We start from the raw sequence: 17,016 nt of genomic DNA on the forward strand, positions 1-17,016 counted from the left end.
CGTGACCTCATTACCGCGAACGCGGGATTCACTTTCGGAGCAGACGCCAGTCGAGAGCCTCCTTTGCCGTCGACCGAAACAAAACCGAGGCCGCCGGAGCGTTTTAATATCTCAATAAAGATGCTCGGCTTGCGCGAGATACTCTTTAACGCGATAACTGGCGCGTCGAATTACGATCTTCGCTGGAAATTTTTTTTTTCTCAGCGCGAAACGCTCTTTTTTCCTTCCTCGAAGGTTCTGCGAGTTTTTGCGCCGAACGAACGTCGCGCGTTTCCACGATGCTCGTGGAACGACGACAACGTTTGCACCTGGGGGATCTCCCGTTGAAAGTAGCGAAACCTAGAAAGATTCTGCATCCGACGGATATTCATTTATCACCGTCAGCTCATCTATTTTTACATTTTCTGCGCGCGGCCATCAAATTTTTCGCGAAAGACTCCGCGCCGAAGGGAAGATATCGCATTTCGATACTCACGGCGTTCGCTCGTTTTCACACACGGCTGCCGTCGCGACGAATATGTCATTTCATTTCTGATAGTCTTTCGTAGGACGTTGGACTAATCGAATAGATAACGTCAAGCAACGGCGACTCCAGTCCTCCTCGGTTCAGCGAAACGCGAAGCTTGCGAAAGATTTTGTTGACGCCGACGGCTAACACGATAGCTTGGATATAATATTTCATTTTCTATTTAATTAGAATTATTCCCGAAGATCAATTCTGAACATGCGTCTCTTATTTCGATCATGTTTGATAAGTTTATCTTTTTTTTTTCTTCTCACGAAAATCTTGAAGAGGTAGAGAAAAGATTTTTATTTATTAAAAAGCTGCAAAAGGGGATCTTCCGCTTTTTTTTTTTATTTTCTGTACATTTCAGTCGAATCGTAAAAATTTCCATAACGATAAACAGGAGGACTAATTTTTCTACTATACAGATAATGAAGTTTAGTGAACCGAGATTCCTCTTCTGATTTCCACTCGACGTATAAAGCGTCGGGGAAAACTCATTATCTGTTACGGGATTGAATATCTGTCACACTGAAGGTCGGGCGAGGGTGGAGTGTCGGGAGGGCTGTAAAAACGACGGGGATGGGGGCAAAGACATGGAAAGGAGAACGGTAGCTATGGGATCCGACGACCTTGAGTTCACTCGACGTCTGAGCCATCAGGAGAAGCCGTTTCTTCGATCGTTCCCTCGGCGAGGAAGATGATTCCCGCGACGGTAGCGTTCATAATTTCCTGCAAATAGACATTTTGACGAGGCAATGTAGCGGCGCAGATACTTCGACAGATAAAATTATTGCTCGGGGAAAAAAAAAAATAGATTTTTTCCTGCACACATTTCAGATTTTTCACGTCGTAAATTATCGTGGAAAAAAAAAAAAAATCGTAAGACGTTTTATATTTTCTATATCGCCGGAAGATAAATTAAGCAGAGATCTCGACAGCGAGAATAAAACAAGAAAAAAGAAGGAAGAAAAATAGCCGCCTAAAAAAATACAGATTTCCTCTTTGATTGACGGTTATGTAAACGATCATTTGTTTCGTTGATCCGTTCGGAAATGTGTCAACTTTTCCATTCTGTAATCTGACAAAGCAATGTATGTGATACATCTGTATTTCAGCACGTTTGTTCAAAGCGTGACGCTCCCTGTAGCCGGTTAAAAATCGGTAAGAGAATCTCGCGCGAAGATGGGCTCGCGTTAAAATATAAATGCTTCCATCGAAGTTTTCTTATCTAAAAAAAAAATATAAAATAAAATAAAATAAATTAAAAAAAGAACATTGGTCTCCCGCGTGAATTAAAACTAAAAACAGTTAAAGAAAAAAAAAAAAATATCCGGACTATGAGACTATTTTTGGAGCTTGCTCGAACAGGAGTTTTTAACTACGACGATTTCGGAGCTCGAAAGCGACGGTAGATCTCGCAATCGCGATAAGACTCGTGTTTTTGTTTTGGGGAAGAGGCCTTGAGCTCGTCGAGCGCATAAAAAAACGTAAACAAATCCACTCGGCGTTGAGAAGGACAGGATTCAGTCGACGATCGGACCTATTTCCTGTCTCGCTTCCTCCGCGGTTCTCTCTTTCCCTCTCACGGCCGAAATCTTTAACTGCCATCTTAGTCTAGTCGCGGAAGCTCGGGCGCGCGGACGTGTTGTCAATCGCTCCGCGACTACGCGTGTTTTTGACCGCGGATAGGCAGTCCCGCACGCGAATAAGTATCGACGTCGTCGACGGAAGAACGGACGATCATTTTTCGCACGCCTGAGTGATCCCACTCGTCGTTCTATGCTTCGTTTCGTGCCTCGAACAAGTGCCTCGGAACGACAAGGTTACGTCGCGAGCGCAGCGCGCGGAGCGTCCGACCTGAAGTGCTCCGCGCGTCCGGCGTTACCAACCTGCTTCGCTCGCCGTCTTCTCGTCAGCGACGTTCAGCGGATTCCGGCGACCGCCATTACCAGAGCGTCAGGTCTACACCTTGCCCGTCTTCTTCGTCGCGTTCGAAGTTCTCGTCCCGTTTTGGGTTAGAAATTTTTGAGGAACTTGAGGAAGGCCTGTCTCATTCGCTGCGTAGTGCAAGCTCACGGCATCGTTGATTCCGCCGACGTGATCGAGGACGACCCGGTGGAAGTAAGGAACGCCAGGAACATCGAGAGCGCGCATATGTACAACAAATAATCGTTCGTCGGGCTTTTTAATTTTAATCGGAAAAAATCGCCGCGACAATCCCCCGTCATTCTTACGATCGCTCGAGTGTCTCAGTAATTAGTGATTATGATTACAAACAAAAGGAACAGAGCAGTGTAATATAGTGCCAAGTAACTTGATGTGTTACAACACGTTGGATAATCCAATAACTACCACAGACGGCAGAAAGAGAGGAAGGAAGGAAGGAAGGGAGGATGTCGAACATCATCGGTCACAGATCCCTCAATTGTAACTATTCTAAACAAATTAACATAACAAATTAATGTCCGAATCTAATAACGCGCTCTCTGTAATCTCTCCTATCAATAACAAAAAAAAAAAAAATATTTGCCGCCTTGCCATCGTATCGGGAAAACTTTCCAAGCTCCGCTTCGTTCGCGGCTTGAACTTTCGCGTCGAGCGCCAGCGAAACTGCTCGCGTATTCCACGCGAGACAGGTCCTATCCTCGGGTATGCGTAGCCGAGCTAAGGGCTCAAGTGAAGGGCTCACGTAAATATTCGTCTCCCGCGATATTCACGTGGCTTCTTCGCGCGCGACAAGTCCCCCCACGTTCCGCTCAATGACAGACTTAAATGAGATCAGTAGAACAATCACCCGAAATGTCGGCTGCGGTTTTACCGTCGCGTCGGCTCGCGTCGTTTATTTGCCGCCGGAAATTCCAGGACGATTCGCGCCGCCTGATAAACGAAGCTACATCGCCGGCTGGGATTTTCGCGATATCGATAAGTAAAAAACAATACAGGGATTAATATTAATTTAAACGAATAACTCGGCCACTTCACTCGCATTTTATCATTCATCCGGAAAGCACGTGTTGTATTTAATTTCAATTTCGCGTTGTTTTTTTTTTCCCCCTTTTTTTCCTTTTTTTTTCTTTTTTTTTCTGTACGTAATAATCGAATCGACAGGAACGAAATTGATATCTTTTTAAGTGGAATTGATTACGGGACAGGATACGCGAGATACGGAGGTATCGCGGATCCATCGCGGATTCATCGCGCTCACGACGTGGGGCTTCAAACATATATTATAATCGCGACAGATTAATCGTAAATGAAATATAGCGCGCGTGCTATTCCCGAGTCCGAAATCGAATCAGTCCGGCCGCGCGCGCCGCGCTTTCCCGCGATATTCATAACACTTGGATCGATTAATATCAAATCCGGCGAGCCATCTGGGGGATTTTCAATATCCCCGTAATCCGATAAAATCGAAGCGGCTCGTAAAAGTGGCGCTGTAAAAATTATATCCGGGGGAAAATCGATCGGGGGCCGGTTGATGAATGTGTGTTTATGGCAGCGCGCGCGGGCACCGGTATCGGCCCGAGACGCGTCTCGTTTCGCTGCGCCGTTGAAATCGAATTGAACCGGCGATAAAGAGCACGGACAAAAACGGTCGAGTCCGAGCGAAACCTCGAGAGGTCGGCCGGCGCGAGGCCCAATTACGAGGCAATTAGCGACTTAATTCGCCGGGCGCGTTCGTTCCAAGGAATCCTGAGGCGTGTCCCGCCTCAGAATCCGTCTTTACGTAACCGTAATGAGAAAGCGAAGTAGGAGAGAAGTTATTAATCCACTGCGAGCGCAACTACTTATCGTATTTCTTTCTTTTATTTTTTTTTTTCTTTTTTTTTCTTGTTGGAGCGTAATTCGCGAGCGGAAAACCGCGGATGCGCCGCGAGGTCGCGGACCGTATTGAAATTTATTATTCCCGGGAATACCGTAAACCACTGACCCGGAGATAAGTCGAGTTACGGGTAAGAGTATGTAAAACGTAGGAGGCTAAGACGTCGAGTGGACGGATTTATTACGCGTAGTATTCTTCTTTTGCGCGATATTAAAAATGCTGAATTATGCGGCGGTGGCAGGCGCTGAAGCACCGAGAGAACCGCGGCGGAATTTTCCGCGCGGCTTGAACAAGCGTCCAATTAGCATCTTGTAAATGCGGGATTATCTCGTGGTATTGATACGGATAATTAAAGATTTTAATAATAATAATTAACCGGCACGTACTACAATAACGAGCTTTCTTTCCAACTTTTCTTTCAAAAGTCTTTTTCTTCAAGTTTTTTTTTGTACGGTTTCCAGAACGCCTTGAAAATTTCGATTATCTTAAAAATCTCGACCGTTTAGAAGGTTTCTTTTTAGAGAACGACTTGAAAGCGTTTGCGGGGAAACGAGCTAAAAAAAAATTAAATAAAAATAATACATGGAGTATCGCAAAAATGTGCATGTGCGCCTTTTCGAAATACCTGAAATTTTCTAAAATTTAACAGTGCTTGAAATCTTCAATCGCATACTTTAATATTTCAAACAACTCGTTTCGGAACGTGTATCATTAACCGCGCGAGTAGTAGAACTCGATATTTGAGCCAGCGTGACCTGTTTTAGTTGCGCGACCCCGCGACCGAAATAATTATTTCATAAAAATAGAGATTTACTATCGCGCGTTCGTAGTAAAGTATATTTTAGCCTCGTGAGGTCTTCCAAATTCAGAGCGCGAGGTTTCGCACGTGTCACTCTACACCCTCTTTGTACCAAGACTCTTCTTTCTCTCTCTCTCTCTCTCTTTTTCTTTCTCTTGATCCCTCTCCGTCATTTCTCGCAGATCGAGCTCCTCAATCGAATACTCGACGGGAGTCCCAAAAGGGAGTTCTTTCGCGCGATTGGATATCCCATTTATTATTTCGAGTTGACCTACCGCATAAATGAATAAAGCTCGCTTTCGGAGTCGGGGTCACGCCAAATATGACACAGAGAGAAATAAAAAATGAAAGAAAAAGAAACAGGTGTGAAAAATATTTTACGATAACCCCGATTCCATTCTCGTATCCGCCGTCGTACGAGCTCGTCGTAAGGCATTACTTATTTACCGTCGTCCTATTACGGGCCACAACGATCGACGTTTCTTTCATCGTATCGCGCAAAAAGATCCGTGGAGCTTAGAGCTGTTTTAACCCGTGTCGCGGTTTAATAAAGACGCTCCGAATAACGATCGCGTGGAAACTTTGGTCTTTTTTTTTTTTCTTTTTCTTTTTTTTACATATTTATATCGTTCGTATATTTTTATATTGTACGAAAGCGGAACGCGTCGGAGAAAGGTAGATATTCTGCGGGTGGGAATGGAATGGCGTAAAAAGAAAAGAAAAAAAATAAAAATTGCACCCGCGTGATAAATCGCCGCCGCGAGCTGAAACGCGAGGCTGCGTTTGGCTACCGTCAGGACTTGTCAATCTCGTCTTATTGATTGTTTCATGTAAATTGCTTTCGCGGGAGATTCCCCACGTGGAATGCGGCGAGCTCTTTTCCTTCGAAATTCCACGCAACGTCGACGAAATAACGAATTTTCCCCGCGTCACCTCCGCGAATCACCCACGCGAGTTTCGGAAGAATTTCTTCCTCGAATGGAGAAAAAAAAATCTACGATGATTAGAATTATTTAGAGTTACGGTTTTGCGTTCATATCGCTCACCTCGTCGATGCGTAGTACGAGTACGTAGTAAATAAACGACGTAAAATATACATGACGCTTTTCGTAATTTGGCGATTTTCATTCATGAATTTCGTGACCAAAAAAAAAGTATTTGTTTCTTAAAAAAATTGAGCACCTACTGTTGTCTCTTTAATCGCATCCGTCTCGCAGATAACGAGAAGATTCAGATTGAAATCATACGTGCCCACGTTTCTTTGTTTAATGTATAAGCGGAATGCCGTGTTGTCCGACAATAATTTTCACTTTGCAACAATCGGTACGCTCTGGCGCAAACGTGCTGACGCAGTCGAAGTGCATCGTGCACAGAGGCTGAGGCGGACAAAAGGCCAAATTTGCTCTGACCAAAGCGCAGCCCGAAAACGTTCGCGGTGGTCCGAGGAAGGTGGCGCCGTGAAGAGAGATCCCTTTTCGCGATAACAGTGGTATCTCGAATTTCCCCGAGTAAAGCCGGTAAAATACGCAAATGTCGGCGCGGTCGAGGGAAGAGGCGCGGATCTCGAGTGGCCGTAACGTAGCCAAGTAAATTCTCAACTGTCAGGAAGCACGTACGGCAACTTGCACACGCCGACCCCGGTCACCGCCGCAGTGTCCCCGAGTGACGAGAAACGTTGAGTTAAAACGACGTCGTTGCATTTATCCGCTTTGGAAGCGTCACTTTTTGAACGTCGCTCCGCGGTAGAAGTAGCGTTATTGCTTCAAGAAACGCGTAGCCGAAAGCGATACAAGGCTTTACAAATTTTTTATTTCGACGAAGCAAACAAATCGCGCGATAACGTTAATTGCGTTAATTTTTTTAATCTTGAACTTCTTTTTTAATCTGAACGTGAGGGAGTTTAAACCGGCTTTAAATCGTGCATTTTGTTTAATTGCCCCGTAATGGTAACGAATAATTATGTTCGAGTTTTATTAAACAAAAGCGTACCTATAGCTTTATATTTGCTAGTGTTGTTTAAAAGCAGTTTATAGCAAGTACGTTCGGGGGGGAGGGAAGGGGGATGAGGTCGTGTGGTCACGCTTGAATAATCCATATAATCATCCACGAGCTGGACCGCTACGGTAATAAATAGAGGAACAGTCCATTATATTCACGAGTGTGTTAGTTGACTCCGCCGAGTCTGTTCCGGAGCTGTGAGCTCGATGCTGATGAGGTCACGAGGGAAGCCCACTGAGAGATTCGAGTAATTAACGAGGCAGATTGACGCTGATAAGGGATTAGGGACGAGAAAACGATGACAAGAATGTCAAAATTTTCCGGCAAACGTCGAAAGCTCGGGTTCAACATTTTGAACAACGTATAATTAATATGTATATATATATATTTAATTATAAAGTAGTTTAATTCGATTTTCCTTTATTCGGTCTCAATCAGGCGCTTTATGCCCTTTAATTCGTCCAGTTACTTTATTAAACACCACGCGAGCTATGCCACGTAACTCCACGTCGTGCTTACTTGCCAGAAGGTCAGACAGCAATTAGTCTCGCCTATGATAGCCAATTCAATGAACTTCTAATCCAGACTCCACGGCGGAGTCGATAATGAGATCAGGAAACTCGGCAAGTTTACAAAGAGATCGTTCTACCTAGAATAATAGCTCGATAGTTTCGGCAAAGCAAAGGGAATTGTAGTTGCACGTTATTATCCGCGTACGAGTCTCGCGTACGTCGATATAAAATTATAAATAATTTGGCCGAGCGAAATTTTTTCACCACACCGGGGGGGTAAATTAAAAAATTACAGCTGCTAATTAACATTCGTTCCTTCGTTATGGCGTTTAATCGCAATCTGCGCGTATTGTATCCGTAACATCGTTCATTAATAAACGTGTTTGCATTAAAATCCTACGTCTGCGCCTCGTTAAATCGGTATGAACGAGCTAACGAACCGTGTCCCGGCCCGTTCGGGACGATGATCCTCGTTGTCAGGAGGCGGGCTCGGTGAGACGATATCAGCAGACATCTCGCGGAAATCTACGGAGGGACGCGGAGATTGTTGTCCTAACTAGTGTAACAGGCTGACGGCTAACTAACACGAACGGGGGGGAAGGGGGAGGGCTAACACACGAGGTCGGTGACGCGAGCCCGCGACAGGAGGGTTCCCCGTGACGAAGTCGAATTTGATTAAGGAGGAGGCCCGTCGTCGTCGCCATACGTAAACAACGCTAATTACGAGGAAATTCAGGGTTGCTCGACCCCCGTCGAACCGTGATAATGCCTACGAGGAGAACCGAAGCGAGAGAGAGAAAGAGAGAGATAGATCGCAGTTCATATTGACGCTCCCCGACTGAGCCGGATCGGCAAACGATTAATTTAATCTCTTGAATTAACGTAGCAGGCACGAAACTCACTTTCGGGAATCGGACCTTCTAATGATTTTTTATGGGTTCTGATTGGAGGCGCGCTAACAGCTCGCAGTTGACACAACTCTCTCTCTCTTTCTCTCACGAGCATTCGATCGCGCGCACGGAGGTTTTGCCGAAAGGAGATCGCAAACGATGGTGACACAATTTCGCCGCTGTTTGCTCGGACTAAAGGGGTTAACGCATTCGATGGCTCGTACTAATGTAGGGTTCTCGTGTCCCGGCGGCGTTACACGTTAAACGAAGCTGTAACACTTAGGCGCAGAGACGCCGGCTTGACCCTTTAGTTTCCGACGATCTCGTCACGTAACCGCGTTCGAAAATATTTATCTTAATGCGTTACAGCGATTTTATCTTTTAAGCCAGTCCTCTTCGTTTTGATTTTAAATTAAAAATCGTCTTAAATAAATAGCTTTCGCATTTATTTTCTTCAACGTGAGTGAGGATGCACGGAGAAAAGTTGCCTTTTATATATTCATAGAAAGCCGAGGAAGCGCCAGAGTGAAGCTTTGAAATAGTACTTTCAATGAAAAATCTGTAAAAACAACGGGGAATTGAATTTATTTCTTCGGACGTGCGTCAGGATATTTTATATACATATATGTACATCTCTCGCCTGTGTACGCGGTTCATATCTTCTCGTTCGCGAGAATATCATATCGAAATAATGGTCTCTCCGGCGCGGTGGGTCAAACGCGGGACGCGTTCCGCGCGACGACTTCGCGTCGCTGGCGATGCACAAATTAGAGATAAACAGGAAACACGATCTATTGGCCGGAAACAAGGGTGCGCTAATATATCTCCCGGGCGCGAATCTTTAAAGCTCGTGGATGCTGTTTGTTTGCACGTGGAAAAAAAAAAAAACGGGACGCAATCGACACGATGGCTCGGATAGCACGCGCCACGACGGTATCTGGGTGACCTGTTATTGGATTTTTATAAAAGATCGTTCGGAGCGAAATGAACTCGTAAAGCGATGCTGGAACACGGGTACGATCCCGGCGGTAAGTCGATACAGGCAGAAAGTCGTTAGGGGAATAAAAAATAAAAAATAAAAAAAAAAATATATTGCCGGTAGAGGCGAGCGCGATTCCCTTCCGCGCTCATTCCGCTGGATATCATGCCGCTAATGGAAATTGAGTCGCCGAATGAACATCGAAATGTGCACTTCGTATACACGCTGGATGTCCGCGTCCCTCCGCGCACGCCGCCGACGGCAAAAAGCTCGTTCGCCGGATGTGAATTGCCGACGATTCGAAACGCATTATCCGCGGGTACCGAGAAGTCACTGTAAATTTCATCGATCGAGTTTACCGAGACGCCACGTATCCTCCCGGGCCCCGCAGCTCGCGATAAACGGAGATTAGAATTAAAAAGTAATCTTGCCGCCTGGTTAAACGTCATTAGTCGTAAACTTCGTTAGTTTTAATCTTCCGAGGACTCCGATAGATATTATTAATAATCAACTCGGAACGATCTTTCTCAGGCTTCGCGCCTTGTCTCGTTATTTCGTATTTTATTTTACTTCGCTGATCTTCCGTGGATTTTTAATGCAATTCCATGGCCGGTTTCTGTTACGTGGAACAAAAGAAAAAAAAAGAAAAACGGAGAAAAAGGTTACGGAGAACCGATTCCCGACCTCTTGGATAGATTTTTATCATTATTCGATCAAGCGACGTTGCAGACGCCATTATACGTCCGCGATGAAAACGGAGCGGAAGATAGGTAGGGAACGAACGGAAGACGGGGGCGCCGCTGATTTTTGATTTTGCCGAAGAAGAACGGAGGGATGGGTGGCCGATCCGAGGGCAGATCGATAGCAGAGGAGAAACGGTCTCGAGAAATTAATTCGCGATTGCCAGCAGATTCTATTGACGGTCGCTTTCCGTCGCGGAACTCTTGGAGACGGTAACCGCCAAGTTGCCCCTTCGATAACTAGAGCAAAGAACGAGCACAAAAAGAGTTGGCTCGAGAGCGGGGCTCGATTTACGAACGAGATCATGTTCCCGATGGTTTTCAACGAATGACGAACGGCGAATCGGACGGAGAATCGAGGGTGGGAACGATGAACTTTTGCATTAAATCAAACTTACCGCTGCGTGCGCGAAAGCAGTTTGGGCTACCGATCGTACCGGATTCTGAGCTATCATTCAATAAACAATATAGTACATGCAATATATAAAGTATTGTTCCGAAAGCGGCGATGCTTCGATTTTGTTCGAATTTTATAAATAGGTTCCATTTAGATTTAAAAAAAAAAAAAGAATAAAAGAAGAAAAAGTATCCTGAAAGAATTTTTAACGACCCAAAGGGTTAACCCACTTTTGGAGTTATTTTTGATATTACGTGAAAAATATTTACAAAATTTCAACAAATACCCGACCACTTTCCGAACAATCCTCGTATATATACGCAGGTTATATTTCCGCAGTCTAGCTCGCGGAGTTTTTTTTACTAAATTTTATATTCCCGGTTAATCAAGTGGCAGACTGCCGAACTATCGAAATTGTTTTCTACACGAAACGACGTCGAGGGCCCTATATACGCGATTTGCGGAATCGCGAGTAGCGGCGTAACCCTCCTTTTTCCTCGAATAGCGATCGCGTGGATTCCGTTTCCGGTGCGCTAATTTAATGCCCGCCGGGCTGTGTCGCGTGCGCGCAAAACGTGTCGTGTTTCTGCATACACGTCACCCGGGATACGCGGATACGCGACCGCGGCAGAGTTCAATAGCCGACGGGCTTCTAACTCGGCCCCGACATAAGCTGAGAACGTATCCCGCCTTCTGACTAATGAGATGATTTCTTTTTGCGCACCCAAACTATTCCGGCTGCACGGTATCCCGGCTAATGGCATTATTATTGCACGTCCCTCAGCACGAATCTGGTTTAAAGCTGCAGGTATATTCCCGTATTACGCAGGCGGCCCTCCCGACCATGCATCATCGATTATATCTCGGCGGGATCTCTATTATGTGGAAAAAGCCGGAAAATGTGCAAAATCTGGTATTCCCGGGAAAATCTGAGTGGGGGGAGGGTAATTATGCATAAAAATGGTGACCCCGCAGATCTCATTGGCCTTGATACGCTTATCGCAGTCACGGTCCCGCGAGTATAAAATTTCGAAGCTGAAACATTAATCGGCGTTTATTTTAAATATCTTTACAAACGCGCCGCGACTTTCCACTTTCCACAAAAATGTTTAATAAGAAAATCCTTTCTCCGCGAGAGTTCAAACGGGCGTCTTGACACGGCATATTTCGTCGCGAGCCGCGTAATATTTATCGAGTATCGCGGCAATTCCTCGGAGATGAATAAGCCCGAGCTGACATTTCTCGAACTTTAATTTCGCCCGAGACGAAGGCCCCCGGAATGTCTCGTTCGCATTCGCGGTGGCGCGAGCTTGAAGCGGGTAACGTCGGACGGAATGAAAGGATAACGTTTGCCGTCCAAATATTTTCGAATATTACGGACGGTCGTAAAAAGCCTCGGGTGGTGGGTGGAGAGGGGAGGAGGGAAGGGAGGGGTCCGTTCAATGCGGGACGACGTCGCCGTGGCTTTCGCGTGAAAGGCCAATCGACGGGTAGCGAGCGTCACGATCCATTAGCCCGTACGAAATTCCGACGATTGGCATTCCCGTTCGCGATCGACAGAGCGGCCGTAAAGTTATATCGTGCAGCTGCAACCGGAGCGAAATAAGGGATTAGGTTCGCGTACGGCGATATTAGTGTGGGTCGTCGCGCGACTATCGACAGAAATGGAATACGGGATGGGGCGCGCGGTTATCGCGGATGGACAGTCGCCTCCCTATCGTAAATACGCAACGACGTGGGCTGCTTATTGCTTTTTCTTTTCTCTCCCCCTTCGCCAGCTTGCGATATCGTCGTGCACGAAGGAGGCGGTCTTGAAGCTCGCCGGCGTAACTCCGCGCCATACGATACGGCTGGTGTGGGTATGAGTTTGTCAGGCGAGACCCTTGCACGCACGTGAGGTATCGTTTGGCGAGTCCCGATACGGGGGGGTTTAGGTTCCACGGGTCACCTGAACGGACAGTTCTTGTCTCGGTAATAAAATGCAGCCGAGGGCTATTAACTTGGAGACGTTTCGCGAAAAATCGTCGGTGATATCTCGCCAATAAATATCGATCGCTTCACCTTAAAGGTCTTTTATTCTTTTAGTTTGAAGAAAATGCACGCGAATACTGACGAAATATATAGGCGTCACGTTCAGCCGCAAGAATTTACGTTTCACCGTAGCGCGAATTAATACCGAACGAATTTATAGCTCGCGGGAGTCGCGCAATTAAAAAACGCTGAGGCGCCTCTAATGAATTACTGTCATCGAGATCTTTCGCGCGTTCCTGGCATAATTAAATTAGGAAATTTGCACGCGGTATAAAAGCTACAATAAATTTTTAAACGTAGAATGTTAATTCACGAGTCGATCATACGTTTATTCCGCTTTCGTTCCTAATGCATTTTGTGCATTTTGTAAAAGCTGCATGCATGGAAGCAAGCGAACAAGTAATTTTTCGAGCCGTTTATTTGCACGCGATATATACGCGAGCGCACGTAAATATTATTTGGAATATTCGATAATTAAAGAAAAAGAAAAAAGAAAAAGGAAATAGAAAAAGAAAACGAAAAAAAAAATAATACAAAAGCACAAAGAAAGAAAGCTTTGTTGTGCTCTTCGGGCGCGCATATCCGGGCTGAACGCGTGGAGAACGGCGCGACTTCCCAGGCATCTCCACCCTTGCACGTGGAACAGTCCATACCTGGCGGCGCACGCGTATGAGTGCGTGCAGCGGTGGGACGCGGCAATTCTATATGCCAACCCAGGAACTCGATATCCAGTCGGAATCGGGTCACAAGATAATCGATACACCTGGCCGCTATAGATTACACGGTCGCCTCACCTAACCGATGCCTCGCTGGTGCCGGTCGCTCGATTTCTACGGCGCGAGGAAACGTCGTGTGTCGCCCTTTACGAAAGCTACGGGACGCCCGTGCCCGCGGATCCTCGCTCGTCCGCGGCGAAGAATGGGAGAAGGATCTGAGCGCGGCGGAGTGTCGCGAAACGATATTCAGACCCGGGGGTGCCGACAGTGATCCCGCACAGTTCCTCGACCGGACTCGAATGGAAATTGGGCAATTGTATCTTCATTCGCATATACTTGTTCCGATGTTTTGCCGACACGGCGGAGCGCACCGCCGCGCGAAAAGTTACAGTACACGTTCGAGTTTACGTCCGCCGCTCGGTTGACTCTGGCGCAATTCAAATTTTCCTTTCCGCCCCACTCGCGCAGATATCACCTCGAGGGTCTTTGCGATTCGCGACACGTTCCGGAAACTGTCCTCTCTCCCTTTAAGCGGCGAGCGCAAGCTCTCTCACACACGTACCGCCATCTCACACGTACGATGTTTACCGACTTGCAGAGTTCAAGGAAAGTATTGATTCTCCGCCGCGTATACTCCGCGAAAGATGCCTCGAGGAGCCCGCGTTTAAGGACGCCTGCCACATTGTACACCCAATCTTGAGAAAAGATTTCGATTCCGAGGAGACGGGATTATGCTCGACAAACGTCCCCGCCTAAGTGCTCGAGTCATTCGCGGTGAATATCGCGAAACATTTCAAGGAAAACTTGAAATAGCACGACGAAGAACGACGGGAGGGGGGGAAAAGAGAGGGGGGGGAGGGCAGGAAGAAAGCACCCTTGCATAAGTCAGCCGAAATACTTTCCGCGTTGGTGAAGACAATTTTCTGACGAGTACGAAACAATAGCGATAGCCCTGAAAAAATCAATATCCGTTCTCCGGCAAACTTGAATAAACGTTTATATATGCACCAGGTGTTGCTATTGCGAGAGAAAACAGCTGTCCCGCGTGGAAGCGTGCTTGAATGACAATTATGACGGAAGGTCCATTTACTCAAGGCGATATAAAATCTAATATATACTTAAACTCTTTTCCTCGCGTTGTAAAAAAATAAAAAAAAAAAAAAAAAAGAGAGAGAAAGAAAAGAAAAGAAAGCTGGACTTCTTTTCGCGACCAATTATAATTTCGGATTATGAATCGCATGAAAGAGATCAGTCGGCTCCACGAAAATTTTCCCGGAATCGCGAGGTGACACGGCGAGATGGAAGAAAGGCGGCGGCGGATTTCAACCCTTTGTTACGTGGCGTAGGCAAACTTTCGCAAGTACGGCTCGGCATATTAAACCCGCTTCACCCGTCGGCGGTCGAGGCCGGCCGTCTCGCGGCGGACGAGCTTGAAAAACGGGCGTTTAACGAGCTCGCCGTCGGCGCAATGTTATTTGTCCGTCGAGTTTCAGGGAATTTTCTTCAGACTCCGTCCGGCGGTTCTGTCGGAGGCGAACCGACGAAAGTGGGAAAGATAAATGACAACGGTTTGTCATTCGAGCGAGCGGAAGCTCTTTGCCGTTTGTAAGACGCGACGGTCCAGAGATGTCAAAGAAGACGTCCTAATCTGCCGACGTCTTTCGAAGGTCTTTTTAGATATCTCGCGGAGGTTTCCTTAGCCGCGCGTTTGCCAGGTGATCGGACGATTTAACTCGTAGATAAATGGAAAGAATTTGCGATACGTCACTACGATGCTTTTATCGTTCAAATATATGTGTATTCTTTTTTTATTTTTTTTTAATTTTTTTATTTTAATTAAGGTAAACTGCATTTTGAACATTTGCTTATTGTATTAGTTTTCTTTAATTAAGTATTTCCGATAATTATTGCAGATATATATATATATTTTTTTTTATTTTTACGAAAGCGAAATTAATATCTATATAGCTGTAGTATATCTACTCGCAGTCTTGTCAAGAGACTAGCATTCAGGCCTGCATTCAGGAAAGATCAATCGGCAGCATTCATCTCTTTCATTAATTTGCGACCACGACGATTATCATACGGTAGAGTTACTCCTTGGGATATTAACCCTGCACAAAGAATTCGCCCCGCGTCTCTTTGTCCCGAAAAATCGGTGCGTTTCATTCTCAAGGCCAGGCGTAATGAGCTAAGAAAAGCAGCCGACGACGAACGTTTTTTTTTTTTTTTTTTTTTCCCTTCTTGATTACTGTCTGGATCTACGCAATTTAAAAGAAAAATAATGAAGAAGAGAGGAAAGACTAAACACAAGGAAAAGGTATCTAACGTAAAATGTAGAAATTATCGCAGAGACTTAATTTAATTATTTAAATAAATACAGTATCGAGTTTTTAATTAAAGATACGTTAAAAAAAAAAAAAAAAAAATTAAAATTTTAGAGAAGCGTTAAAAAAATATATCTGCTACCTTTTTTTTTTATTGGTTAAGCTCGATCTCCCCTTCTTCTCTTTCTTATGTGTATCAGATTCCTAGACGGACAGTAGATGATGAATAGATCGTTGTCGTGTTTCCGTAGTAATTAACAATCGTGATTACAGCTCGGTCGGCCGAGGACCGCATTGCGACGGGGGTTTGAATTGCCTCGCGACTTCGCTCATCCGTCCCTATTCGCGCCATCCCCGATAGCGTCGCGCCTAATTAAACGCTCGGTTATCGGCGCCGCGCAGTAGACGGTGCCGCCGAGGTCATCGTGGCTCCGATGTAACAACCGATGACCCGGAAGAATGTAACGTAGCTTCAAACTCGAAGCGTTATCGACGACGTCCCGGTTCGTTTGCTTCTCGAGGAGTCTTCAGCGCGCGCTGATAACGACAAGCTTTTGGGAAACCAGTACAGATAGTAGATTTCTCATTTACCTCCGGGTGACTACGTGCGATAAGTCGCACACTTCAGGTGTAAAAAGAAGGACGGTCACGTCCTTATCAGGCTTCGAGATTTCGCGTTTCGATTCGGCCAACTTAATCTAAACGTTAAATTCTCACGCGCGGGGTATAAAAATAGACTTAATTTTGTTAAGACAGTTTGTAATCGATTTTTTAAAACGAGCATAAAGTCACGCGAACATTTATAATCTATGTAATTTAATATGTGAATATTTATGTAAAGAGAGTTATCTTTCTCATGTGAAAAATTCATAACGAATAACATCGAACTTGCTCGATCTACAGAAAGTAATCTTTTTTTTCTTTCGTTCTTTCTTTCTTTTTTTTTTTTTTCCTTTTTTTCTTCTTTCGCATTAATAGGAAAATCTTTTCCTCTAGTCGGAGATACGCCCTTTTTTATCGCTCGACCGCGAAAAGTCTATCGGCGGGTGAATTAAGTAAGAAAGATTAATGTGCCGTGTTGGATAATCGATTCTGTGCAGTAATTCACGATGAACGTCCCGTATACACCGTGCCGGATAAAATAGGATCCGCCCAACGAACGTAACGTGGTAACGAAGTTTGCTAAACCGTTGCCTTCGCTCGTCCCCGCGTATGTTCGCCTCTCATCGCCACGTCGATCCTCGATCTCGAGGCATATCACCCCCGCGGCGACTCCGATAAACTAATCCAGAAACC

At 45.6% G+C, this 17,016-nt stretch overlaps 1 protein-coding gene across 3 annotated transcripts in view; it reads left to right on the forward strand.

The window, feature by feature from the left end:
• LOC139103975 (uncharacterized) overlaps positions 1–17,016 on the forward strand; it is a 139,079-nt gene that overhangs the window by 83,409 nt on the left and 38,654 nt on the right. The window lies entirely within an intron of this gene.

This window comes from Cardiocondyla obscurior, linkage group LG01, assembly GCF_019399895.1.
Source record: "Cardiocondyla obscurior isolate alpha-2009 linkage group LG01, Cobs3.1, whole genome shotgun sequence".
Lineage (NCBI taxonomy): Eukaryota > Metazoa > Arthropoda > Insecta > Hymenoptera > Formicidae > Cardiocondyla > Cardiocondyla obscurior.